This window comes from Coturnix japonica, chromosome 10, assembly GCF_054131305.1.
Source record: "Coturnix japonica strain WE chromosome 10, WE-NBRP24, whole genome shotgun sequence".
NCBI lineage: Eukaryota > Metazoa > Chordata > Aves > Galliformes > Phasianidae > Coturnix > Coturnix japonica.
Genome location: NC_140672.1, coordinates 15565494 through 15576660, shown reverse-complemented (window position 1 = coordinate 15576660; position 11167 = coordinate 15565494). Strand labels below are relative to the sequence as shown.

At 45.5% G+C, this 11167-nt stretch overlaps 1 pseudogene; it reads right to left on the bottom strand.

Annotated features, from left to right (window-relative positions):
• Positions 1-9112: 9112 nt before the first annotated feature.
• Positions 9113-10078, bottom strand: LOC146759446 (olfactory receptor 14J1-like; annotated as a pseudogene).
• Positions 10079-11167: the final 1089 nt, after the last annotated feature.

Sequence of the window (11167 nt, the reverse complement as noted above, 5' to 3'; positions counted from 1 at the left end):
AAAGACAGGGATCTCTTAGAAAGAGTCCAGCAGAGGGCCACTAAGATGGTGAAGGGCCTGGAGCATCTCCCCTATGAGGAGAGACTGAGGGAACTGGGTCTGTTTAGCCTTGAAAAAAGAAGGCTGAGAGGGGACCTGATCCAGGTCTATAAATATTTGAGGTGAGGGGGGTAAAGTGTTGAGGCCAGACTCTTTTCAGCAGTGTGTGGAGACGGGACATGGGGAAACAGACAGAAACTGGACCATAGGAAGTTCTGCACTAATGTGTGCAATAACTTCTTTATGGTGAGAGTGACAGAGCACTGGAACAGGCTGCCCAGGGTGGTTGTGGAGTCTCCTTCTCTGGAGATATTCAAGACCTGCCTGGATGCCGAGCTGTGCGACGTGGTGTAGGGAACCTGCTTTGGCAGGGGGGTTGGACTCAATGGTCTCTGGAGGTCCCTTCCATTCCCTACAATTGTGTGATTCTGTGAATATCATGGGGTGGTTTGGATGGGGAAAGACTACCCCTTTGAATGACCTTTTGTCAGGGCATGTCCTGGGATTCCTAGGATTCTCAAAATGCAGCGTTGCTTCTGTCACTGATACATGGGGCCCTGTGTGGGACAGAGGGAGGGTCCATGAGTCCCTGGCCCACCTGACTGAGTATTTCCATGGTCTTAGCAAAGACATACTTACAACTTGAGAATGACAGTTAGCTGCGTTCATGGTGGCATGGCCACTGCTGATGGCCTTGAACTGTCTGAACATAATTGAAGAGGCTCAGGCTGATGCAAATCAGCTATTGAATGATAGTGTTGAAAAACTGGAAAGACAGGTGGCAGTTTTGATGGGGAAAAAACCTAATTCAATCATTCTCCTATGGAAGATCAGGGACATCTCTCTGGAGGACCGTGGGGACCCTGTACAAGGGAATCTGTATAAAATGGACTCTGTAAATGAAGGCACTAAAAGGTCAGATTTTGAGGTTCCATTTGGACTAGATCTATTTGAGATCTGACTGATTGTAACCCTAAAATGAAAAAAAAAAATAAATAAATGCAGGATAGGCTGGTGGGAGTGCCCTGACCAGTGTCCAAACCCCAAACCCTGCTGCCCATAATACAGCAGCTGAACTGATGGATATAGTACAGTGGTTTAGACAGAAACCAAGAGAGCATGCCAGCATAGCTGCTCTGGTTATGGGACATGGAGGCAGAAAGCGCTGTGGTTAATGGACTGGAAATTTCAAAACTGACATCCATTACTGCTCACCCTGCCTTCAGGCAAAGACTGTATGCTCTGTCCAACATAATGAGGATAGATGTGTGTCATATAACATGGCCAAATAAGAATGACATACCATTAAATATGAGCCTGTAGTCCTCTATGGAAGACTAACAAAATTATATTAGAGAATTAAGCATGAAAGAGGCTATCTAGGAAGATGATTTTGAGAGCCCAGTCAATAATTTTTTTCATCAGGAATGAGGGATCTCATCCTACAGCCATCACCTTTACATCAGGATGGGTCTATGTTATCCATACTGAACCCCCCAGTGGCCCTCAGGTGCTGTAATACAACAGGCTGCCCAATTGATGGGGAGACAAGAGTGCCTATGGCCAGATGCAGGCTCTGAATGGTGGTGGAAAGGTCAGAGAACCATCTGCTGCCATGACTTAGGCATCCAGCCCCTAAGGTAATCCAGTCTGGACCCATTAGAGTCTTGAGACAGCAAATGTTTAAAGACCAGATTAGAGCAGGAGTTCAGTTTAAAAAGATCGATGGACAGCATTATCAGGAAAATATCTGTTAAACAGGCCCAAGCACTGAGTATTTATAGTCCAACCTTTTCAGCCAAACTAGATGTGAATGTAACTCAAGAAGGGTCTGGATGGGGGCTCTGGCAGAGCCAGAGTTCTTTGTGAACCCCTATGAGGTTTTGCTCACAGGTTTGGCATGGAGCAGAATAAAGATACATCTCTATCTATGCCTGTTGCGTGTTGGAGTGCATGCGCAATGCCATGTGGAGGGCTTATCACAATAAAGATTGGCGGATTTGCTGTGTAGACCGGTCAGAACTCAGATCTGTGTTGTGCTTCCTGCGGCACCAAACGCCCAACAGTGGCAGTTCCGTGTATTGGCCAGCAGGTGGCAGCAGAGACCACGGAAAGAACTTCTGCGGGACAGACCCTGGGGATCCGTTCCCTTTTAATTATAGGGGAAGAACACAAAGATGGAAGAGGAGGGAAGGGGGAAAAAAAAAATAAAAATAGAAAAAATCAAACCACAGCAAACAAATAAAACTTCTCCAAATGTAGCAAATGTGAATCTCTGTCAATAAATAAATGAGTAATTGAATTGATATCTGTTTCCCCTCTCCCCCGCCCCCCACAAAACTTCTGAGATGAAAAAAAAACACCTGGTATCAATTGGACAGATGCACACAGTGAAGCCAGGGATGGTCTGAAACGCAAAGCAGCTGAGCAGCTTTTAGAAGAAAACAGAGTAGTAACAACTTCTGTACCTACATTCACCACTCTGAGATCCTGTCTGGGTCACCCAAGGCTTGTAAATAACCACTGGGTCGGTTCTGATGTCGAGTGATTTGTTGTCAGTTCTCTCATGGTTCTCCGGTCAGTTCTCCGGTGCCAGGATCTGCCACAGGGCATTCTGACCACGGGCATCATGTTTCTACGCTGCCGCCTGCATTTAACAGGCAATGGGACTGCCCAGCATGTGCAAGGCAGCACCTCTTTCACACCACCAGAATGTTTAAGGCTGTTGGGATTGTTGTTAGCGTCCCATTAACACTGAGGCTAGAGATACCCTAAGGATTGACATTACTATTAGCATTACTTTGATGGTGCCCTATCTGGGTCATTTCCAGGGGATGTCAGGAGTAAGGCACAGTGTCAGGAGAAAAAGAACAGACTCTGTTACTTTATAAACGTGATAATAGAGAGAGTTCATTGGAAAAAATACAACGCTTAAATAATACAAAGCATGCTTCTGATTGGATGCAGGCATCATCTGGGCTCTGATTAATATTACTCTTAAGGTAAAGATTATTGTTACCTTAATGATTGTTTTTTGGATTATGATCAGGGTTAAGGTTCCTTTTGCTACAAACTTCTAGCATCATTTTTGTTGTTACATTTGGAGTTAGAGACTATTTTAGAATCAGGGTAAGGGTTAGGATTAGAGTTACATTGCGGGTTAATGCTGTTGTCTTTACAGCTCCTGTGAGGGTTGGGGTCTGGGTCAGGTGTTTAAAAAACGAAATGAAAAAAGAATTAAAAAAATATATTGAAAGCTTCAGATTTCCTTAATCTTTGTGGAAATCATATAATGTGCAACTCAGATCTACCTCTTCGTGCAGTGACTGCCTGTAAATTTGCTGGAGCCTAATATAATATGGCCTTGTGCTTTCCGCTAACTCACCTTCATTTCATTTTCATTAAATTTGCTTGGTAGTCTGATTTTGGTGTGTGGATATTTTAAAACAATCTAACTGACATTGGCAAAAAATTAAAAATAAATTAAAAAATGCATGACAGCATCAATTGTATCAATTTTTATAGATAAGAAGAGCAGTTTTCCTTTGTTTTCTGTGCCTCTTTACTTTCTTACCCTCTCCCCTTGTGTGAGAAACTCTCAAAGTCAAAGCTTTCTAGTTAGGCAAAGATGGCAGCGATAGCAGCAGTGCTTATTCATTATTGCAATACTGCGCGCACATCCCCTATTGGCAAGGGAGAAATTGCACACCAGTCAGTGAAATCAATTCTGTTCTGTGCCCTAAACCCAATGCAGGTGACGCTCTCATGGCTCTCATTGGTTGAGCATCTCAGGCTCACAGACTCCTCGAGACTGTTGCTAGGATTCATTTCCATATAAGGTCAATTACCAACCTCTTGTTTTTAGGTCTGCCTTGTACTTTTCTGTGGAGAGAGAAGGGCAATGTTTCCAAAAGTCAGTACATTCATTCTGTCCTGTGCTGGGCTCTACCCACCCTGCGTATTTATCTTGTGCTTGTCTCAATTCTCCCCATGTCAGAATGCCCCCAGTCTGAACTTAACTCTGTTCAGCAACTTTCTTGGTGGAAAAACTACTTATACAGCTGTTTTACAAGAGGGTTATACATTCAGTTAGGGCCTACACTATGTACCGAAAATACTGGAAACTTCCACTGCAAAAACACAATCTACCTCTCCCATCTGTGCAGCCTTGCAGACCCAGAGCATGCCAGGTTATTTCTGCTTTCATAGCATTTTCATGCTGTAGGGTGAGCAAAAGGTTCTGCTGCTTGATTCTTCTGCAAGAGCTGCCTACCAGCAAATGGTTGCAGGGATGGAGGATGTGACAGAAAGCATTTGTCTCCACAAGAGCAGAGTTACATTCAGTGCAGAGAGTGTGAGAGTCAGGTTGGTGTGGAAAAGCACTGACACGCTGGGGATGATGCAGTGCTCACATGTCTAACACTCACAGACATTACTGTCAGAAGGATGGTGCTGTGTTGTGCTTCTACCTTTGGCAGCCCCTGGAGAAATGCTGTGGCACACAGAACACCTTTGTATTGCACTGACTGCTGCCACGCAGCATGGATTTAACACACCAAATACAGAGGAGCATGACTGCATCTAACTGCCCTGAGAAAAACTACTGTAGCTGAAGAGATGAGGAGGCAGCTGCTCATCTGCAGAACAAGCAGTACTGCCAGACATTGGGCCAGGTGAGCACCTCCTGCTGCAGCGTGATGATGACAGGGCTGGAGATGATCTGCAAAGCCAGCTTCAAAGTGGGAGACATGAGTCAACATGGCAGGAGGACAGAGGTGTTAGGGAGCAGCCAAGGCATCAAAGAGTATCCAAAGGCTTTGAAAAGTATCACAAAGCAACAGCCAGGAAGACTGGGATTATCACGAGCAGCAACCTGGATGCTAGAGATTATTTGCTCCCATACAAAATGGTAGAGATCTTGCTGCAGACATCCCAAAGCCAGGCAAAATGGGAACCCAGAGCTCTGCCTGCACGAACCCCACAGCCATAGTGTTGCAAGCTGAGCTGCCTTGCTGTTTGTTGCATTCATCCCAATCCCTGTGAATGAAGACTCGGAATGCAGTCAAGGCGATGATTGAGCATGAGAGTGACTTTATTCAATAAAAGACAGGAGGGCTTGAGAGGTCAAGGGTGAAGATGGGACTCCTCTTGTCAAGATGAGAGTGGCTCAGAGCTTGTGCTGCTGCCTGGTGCCTGGGACTGGCAGCCTGACTCTAAGTCCCCATCTAAGATGCTCAGCTTCACCTCACTGATGCTGACCTGCTCCTGCATGGTGGTGCTGCTGCTGGGGCACTCGGGCTGTGCTTGGGATGGGCAGCACTGCAAAGGCGCTGGGTCACAATCCAGGCAGGTGACTGCTGTGTCTGGCAGGCTCAGGTCAGGAGCTTCAGCAGAGCCAGGAGATATGAGAGCATGAACGTGGATGAGCCCCTTGTGTCCATCACTGTTACCATGTGGAAGGCTGTCATCCGAATTGCAGTGATTCGTGCTTAATAAGAACTCTCCATTGATGGAAACACACTGCACATCACTACTTGGTTTGGATCTCTGGGATTGACAAGGGCTTGAATCACCTAGGAAGGCATAGAAACACAAGGGTTAGTGTCAAACATTTGCAAGTTGAATCATGAAAGAGGTTGTTGATACTTGGTAATAGAGTGGCGGCAGGAAGAAGCAAATAAGCTTCAAGCAACAGAGCCACTGTCTTGAAAGTGATCCTCATGCAGGTCCAGCTTGTGTGTTGTTTCACTGTAATCTGCTTCTTTGGGTCTACCTAGTGGGCAACAGCACTCGAGCTGTTACTGATATCATTGAAAAGAACTGGAGACAATCATTCTATTCCTAAGAGCTTCAAGGTGCCTAGAAGCACAAATAGAAACCAGCAGTATTTCATCACTTCACCAAAAAGGTCAAACACCTGAGCTGTGAAGAGCAGTTACAGAACCTATGCATAAGATCACACCAGGCATAGTTTGTTCTAACAACAGTTATGGCACATAGTCCATTTCCTTCAATATTCCCAAAATGAAATGATGTGGAGCATTACAGGGAAAGAAACACTGCACACAGACACTATGACCCTGATTATACTCAAGCAGCAGACTTAAAACAAGTCAGAGTTTTTGATTCCAGGATATTTCAGGACCTATCATGTGTGAAATTCAGTTACACAACAGTGCCTAGGTGCCTGCGTTTCAAGCAACTTTCAGATCACAGCCATGTAAAATAAAAACAAATTCAGTGCAGAAATAGCAAGCCTGTACCTTAATACTCATGAGATTATCCATTTTTTACAGCACTCTGACTAAGTTCTAAAACTTGCTCATCCCAGTTCACTTCAGCAAGTTCCACCAATTCAAGCAACGCAGTTCTGAGATCCTGTGTATGTTAGGCAGATAGAATTGAACAGTGCAGAAATAGTCTCTGACAGCTTTAAGAGCTCCGTTCTGCTTACAAACTCTCAGTCCAAAACTATTCTCAGTTTTAAGGAAATGAACACCTGAAGCAGTTGGATCATCTGCCATTTGCCGCATTCTGCTTCTTGGCATCATGATTAGCACAAAGGGTTTTCTGCTGTCCTGCAGAGATGGAAAAAGTCCTGCTTACAAATGGACCAAGTTTCAGTGTACAGCAGAGTTTGTACCAGACTAAAAAGCCACGTCATTCAATTCATGTGCTCAGGTTGTTATGCACTCAGAAAGGAAACAGAACCAACTGTTGAATTCTGAAGGCAATCTGTGGGTTCCTACATTACCTCCTGATTCTGGAAGAGGAAATTCTAATAGCAAATGCAGAACTTTGCTCTTCGTAGACATGAGAAGAGATGGCATTTAGCAACATTCCTTTCTGGGAAATCAAATGATGTGTCTCTATTTTTACTACAGATAGTATAGGGAGCAGCCAGTTGAAGAACCACATACAAAAAAATCCAGCCCATTGGCAAGAAAATACTTCTCCTTAAATTCTGTATGCTATCATGGTACAGAATTAGGCTACAGTGCCACATAGGCCAACCAAGTGTAGAACCAAATCCACAAAATACTGGTAGACAAAGCAGCAAAAACAGGGACAATATTCAGCAGACAGGCCTTTCTACCCACAGCTCAGCATGTTCTGCCATCTGAAAAGCAAGGCCTCTTGTCAAGCTCAGCTATTTCCCTTCTCAGTGTATTCTAGCACCACTGATACCCACTGGTATCCTCCTGTAGAGTGCCATCATATTGTCATCATCCAAAGGAAAAACCCACACAGCAGAGCATACAGCAGTACACCCATGCTCCAAATATCCGCCTGAAAAACAAAAAGACAAGCTTACAAACCTGAAGCACCTCAAATGGCTTCCTGACAGACTGGATTGTCTGCCCTTGCCAAAGCCCACATATAGCCCATGAAAAGCTGGCTCTTTCCCTCAGGAAAAAAAAAACCTTATCGTCCCAGAGAAAGCATATAACCCTCATTCAATTGTTCTTCCACTCAGCTTAGAGCACTACTAAAGCCAGCATCTTCATCTTAGCTCATCACACTGCTGCAGTTCCTTTTACAAGGATTTCACTGGCAAAAATGAAATCAAAGCCGTCACAAGGGATTTAGCACAGTTACGTGTTACTGGATATGAGAGCTGTCAGCACAGTCACCTGTCAGGCTTTGCTGCTGTTCTATTTATGTATAGGCACAACAAGGTTCAGACACCTCACAGTGCAGTTCTCACTTTGACTGTAAAGAAAAAGGAGGCTTGAAAAGCAGTGTGTGGAAAACAAAGAAACAAGAATTAGAACAACAGTGGGGCCATGGCACTTGTAGGAAATGCTCCGCCTTTAACAGCGATTCAATGAGGATGAGGGCATTCCAAACCAGACCAGTTTGGACAGATTAACAACTGCAAGTAGTGGGTTCCAAAATTCCAGACATGAAATCAAAGCTGGAAAAACTCTTCACATTTTCATCTCTCAATTTTTAGTACATTGTGCATTACAGTGCAAACAACTCTTCACATACAACTTGGAATCTAGAGACAAGTCTGACAAAACAGACTGCACAGAAATGATGGATAATTAACAGAGCAAATTGCTCTTTCAAACACTTAGTAATAGAAAGAGATCTCTGAAGTTGCTGTTTTGTAGAGCCCCAAAGCAGTCGCTTGAGACAGTTCAGGATTAGCCTGAGACAAACCAGCCAGCTGTGTGAACTGAGACCAATTGCAATTTTCCAGTCTGTGGTCACTGACAGCTTCTGAGAGCTACCAAGCAATGCAACCTAGCAGAATTCAGAAGGGAAACCAAGAGAGCCTACCTGAGCTCCACTGCCTTTAAATGCTCTGTGGAGACATTTGGGTGATTCTGCATGGCTGAAGCAGCTCTTTATTGCTTTGTATTACTGCAATCATCTTGCTTGTTTTAATGTACGTTGAAATGAGGTGTGTATTATGGTAGTGTAAAACCAGTGGGAATAGCTATGAAGAATACAAAATGAACAAGCTAAGACAGAAAGTGGAGAGCGGAAGTTATTTGAAATTATCCCTTTCCCAGAATGTAGTAATCAAGCAAAAGTATTTACAAAGTCCAAGAAAAGGGGGATTGAGTTCGAACAAGGGGACAATCTAAGGCTTAACTATTGCAGAGGGGCTTGGGTAAGCAGGATGTCAGGTCAGATGAGAAAAGAATATTTTGAAACTCCATTGTCAGCGTTACGGGGAACACTGGGCAAGGGACCAGCTGGAAACGGTTGCAGGCTGAAGTCAATGCACAGTTTGATGAACAGCCGTGTGCTTCCGGCTGGATTGTGGGCTTCTGAGAACATCCGACCCCGACAGCTCCAGAAATGTCTTACAAGAAGGAGGACAGACAGCGTAACTGCACGTCCTCAATTCTTTTAAGGTTCACGGAGAGCCTGATTCATTATGTACAGTGCGTCTGGGCTACACTAAGAAGTTACAAGCTGAAGAGGAATTGATTTGAATAATGACATTTTAGTAAAGAGCATTACAGTATTTTTTAAAAAAAGAATAAGATTTAATACATTACACTTATAAAAATTGATTGAAACAAAACAGAGTTTGCAACAGTAAAAAGCCGCATTACATGTCATGAATTCCAATAGACAGGCAATTCACTGCATTTAAAACACATCTGGTCATAACTTCCCTCACAGCATTCTTGACTTCATGGTTCCTCATGCTGTAGATGAGGGGGTTTACTGCTGAAGGCACCACTGAGTACAGAAGTGCCACCATCAGGTCCATGGATGGGGAGGAAATGGACGGGGGCTTCAGGTAGGCAAAAAAGCCAGTGGTGAGAAACAGGGAGACCACAGCCAGGTGAGGGAGGCATGTGGAGAAGGCTTTGTGCCGTCCCTGCTCAGAGGGCATCCTCAGCACAGCAAGGAAGATCTGCACATAGGACACCACTATGAAAACGAAGCATCCAAAGAATAAACTGGCACTAAAAATTATAAACACAACTTCCCTGAGATTTGATTCTGAGCAGGAGAGCTTGAGGATCTGGGGGATTTCACAGAAAAACTGGTTGACAACATTGCCTTGGCAGAGAGGCAGTGAAAACGTGCTGGCAGTGTGCAGCAGGGAATTGAGAACCCCAGTGCCCCAGGCAGCTGCTGCCATGGTGGCACAAGCTCTGCTGTCCATCAAGGTCCCGTAGTGCAGGGGCTTGCAGATGGCAACGTAGCGGTCATAGGACATGATGGTGAGAAGGGAATATTCTGCTGACATGAAGAAGGAAAAGAAAAAGAGCTGTGCAGCGCATCCTGTGTAGGAGATGGCTCTGGTGTCCCAGAGGGTGTTGGCCATGGCTTTGGGGAGAGTGGTGGAGATGCTGCCCAGGTCGAGGAGGGCCAGGTTGAGGAGGAAGAAGTACATGGGGGTGTGCAGGCGGCGGTCTCAGGCTACGGCTGTGCTGATGAGTCCATTGCCCAGGAGGGCAGCCAGGTAGATGCCCAGGAAGAGCCAGAAGTGCAGGAGCTGCAGCTGCCGCGTGTCTGCCAACGGCAGCAGGAGGAAGTCGCTGATGGAGCTGCTGTTGGGCATCTGCTGTTGTTGGGCTTGAAGTCCTGCTCAGAGTGCAGAAGATAATGACAAGCCCAGACCATTCTGAGAGACACTCCTCCTGCTATAATATGAAATGTTTTCATTCTCCTACAACAGTGTACATTTAGCACCATTACTTGCATTTAATTTCATGTAGTTCAGCATTTCTTAAGCAGAAGCAGTATATGGAGCTCTAACCTTCCTCTTATTTTCTTATTCCTCCTCCCTGGATATTTTCATGTGCTTCATGTCTCATATCTTTAACCCAACTGCTCTTAGAGCCCCAAAACAGCCTCTGTGCCATTCAGTGTAAATTCTAAAAAGCTGCCTGCTTGCAGGTTAATTATTCATGTCTACTGAAAGTAGGGATATTTTCAATTGGTTCCATCCTTCAGGAAATGGGATACTGAGAGCACATCATGTGTGACTGTTCTCAAAACAAGCAATTGATTGAAGAAAAATTCTCGGAGCTGTGACAGCCCCTTTTACATTTCTGCCTCCAATCCTTTCTGCATTCCCCCAGAACAGGAAATTGAACCCGCTGCATTGGCTCTCTTGCAAAGTACCCTCACAAACATACTGTTGTGCAGTGGAGCTGTGATCCCCTGTCCCAGGCAGCAGCTGTGGCAGCACAAGCCCTGCCGGGGGGCTCCTTCCCCCAAACGTCTCCCTGCAGAACCCTTGGCAGCTCCCCGGGCAGGCTGAGTGCTGAGCCTGGCAGGCGGCAGAGTCCCATACCCGGCACACAGCCCCTGGGGCACAGCAGGGACCCTGCTCTGCAGGACAGCCCTGGGCACCCGCCTGCAGCCCCGGCTGCACAGCCTGCAGCCGTGCTGAGACACACAGCCCTCAGGGCTGTGATTTCATACTGCAGCACAGAAGCCCTCAGCTGGAACCGAAGTCTTTTTCCACAGTAAAGGAACATGCAGTGCCTGTGGCCATGTCTTCTATGGGATGTCCCACATTTATATAATCCTCTATTAAAAGCAGCTGCATTACCTACTGCAAGAGACTTACCATGACATGGTCTGTGAGCATTGCTCCTGCTGGGTGCTCACAGCTTTCTCACACAGTACCCATCCTCCAAGT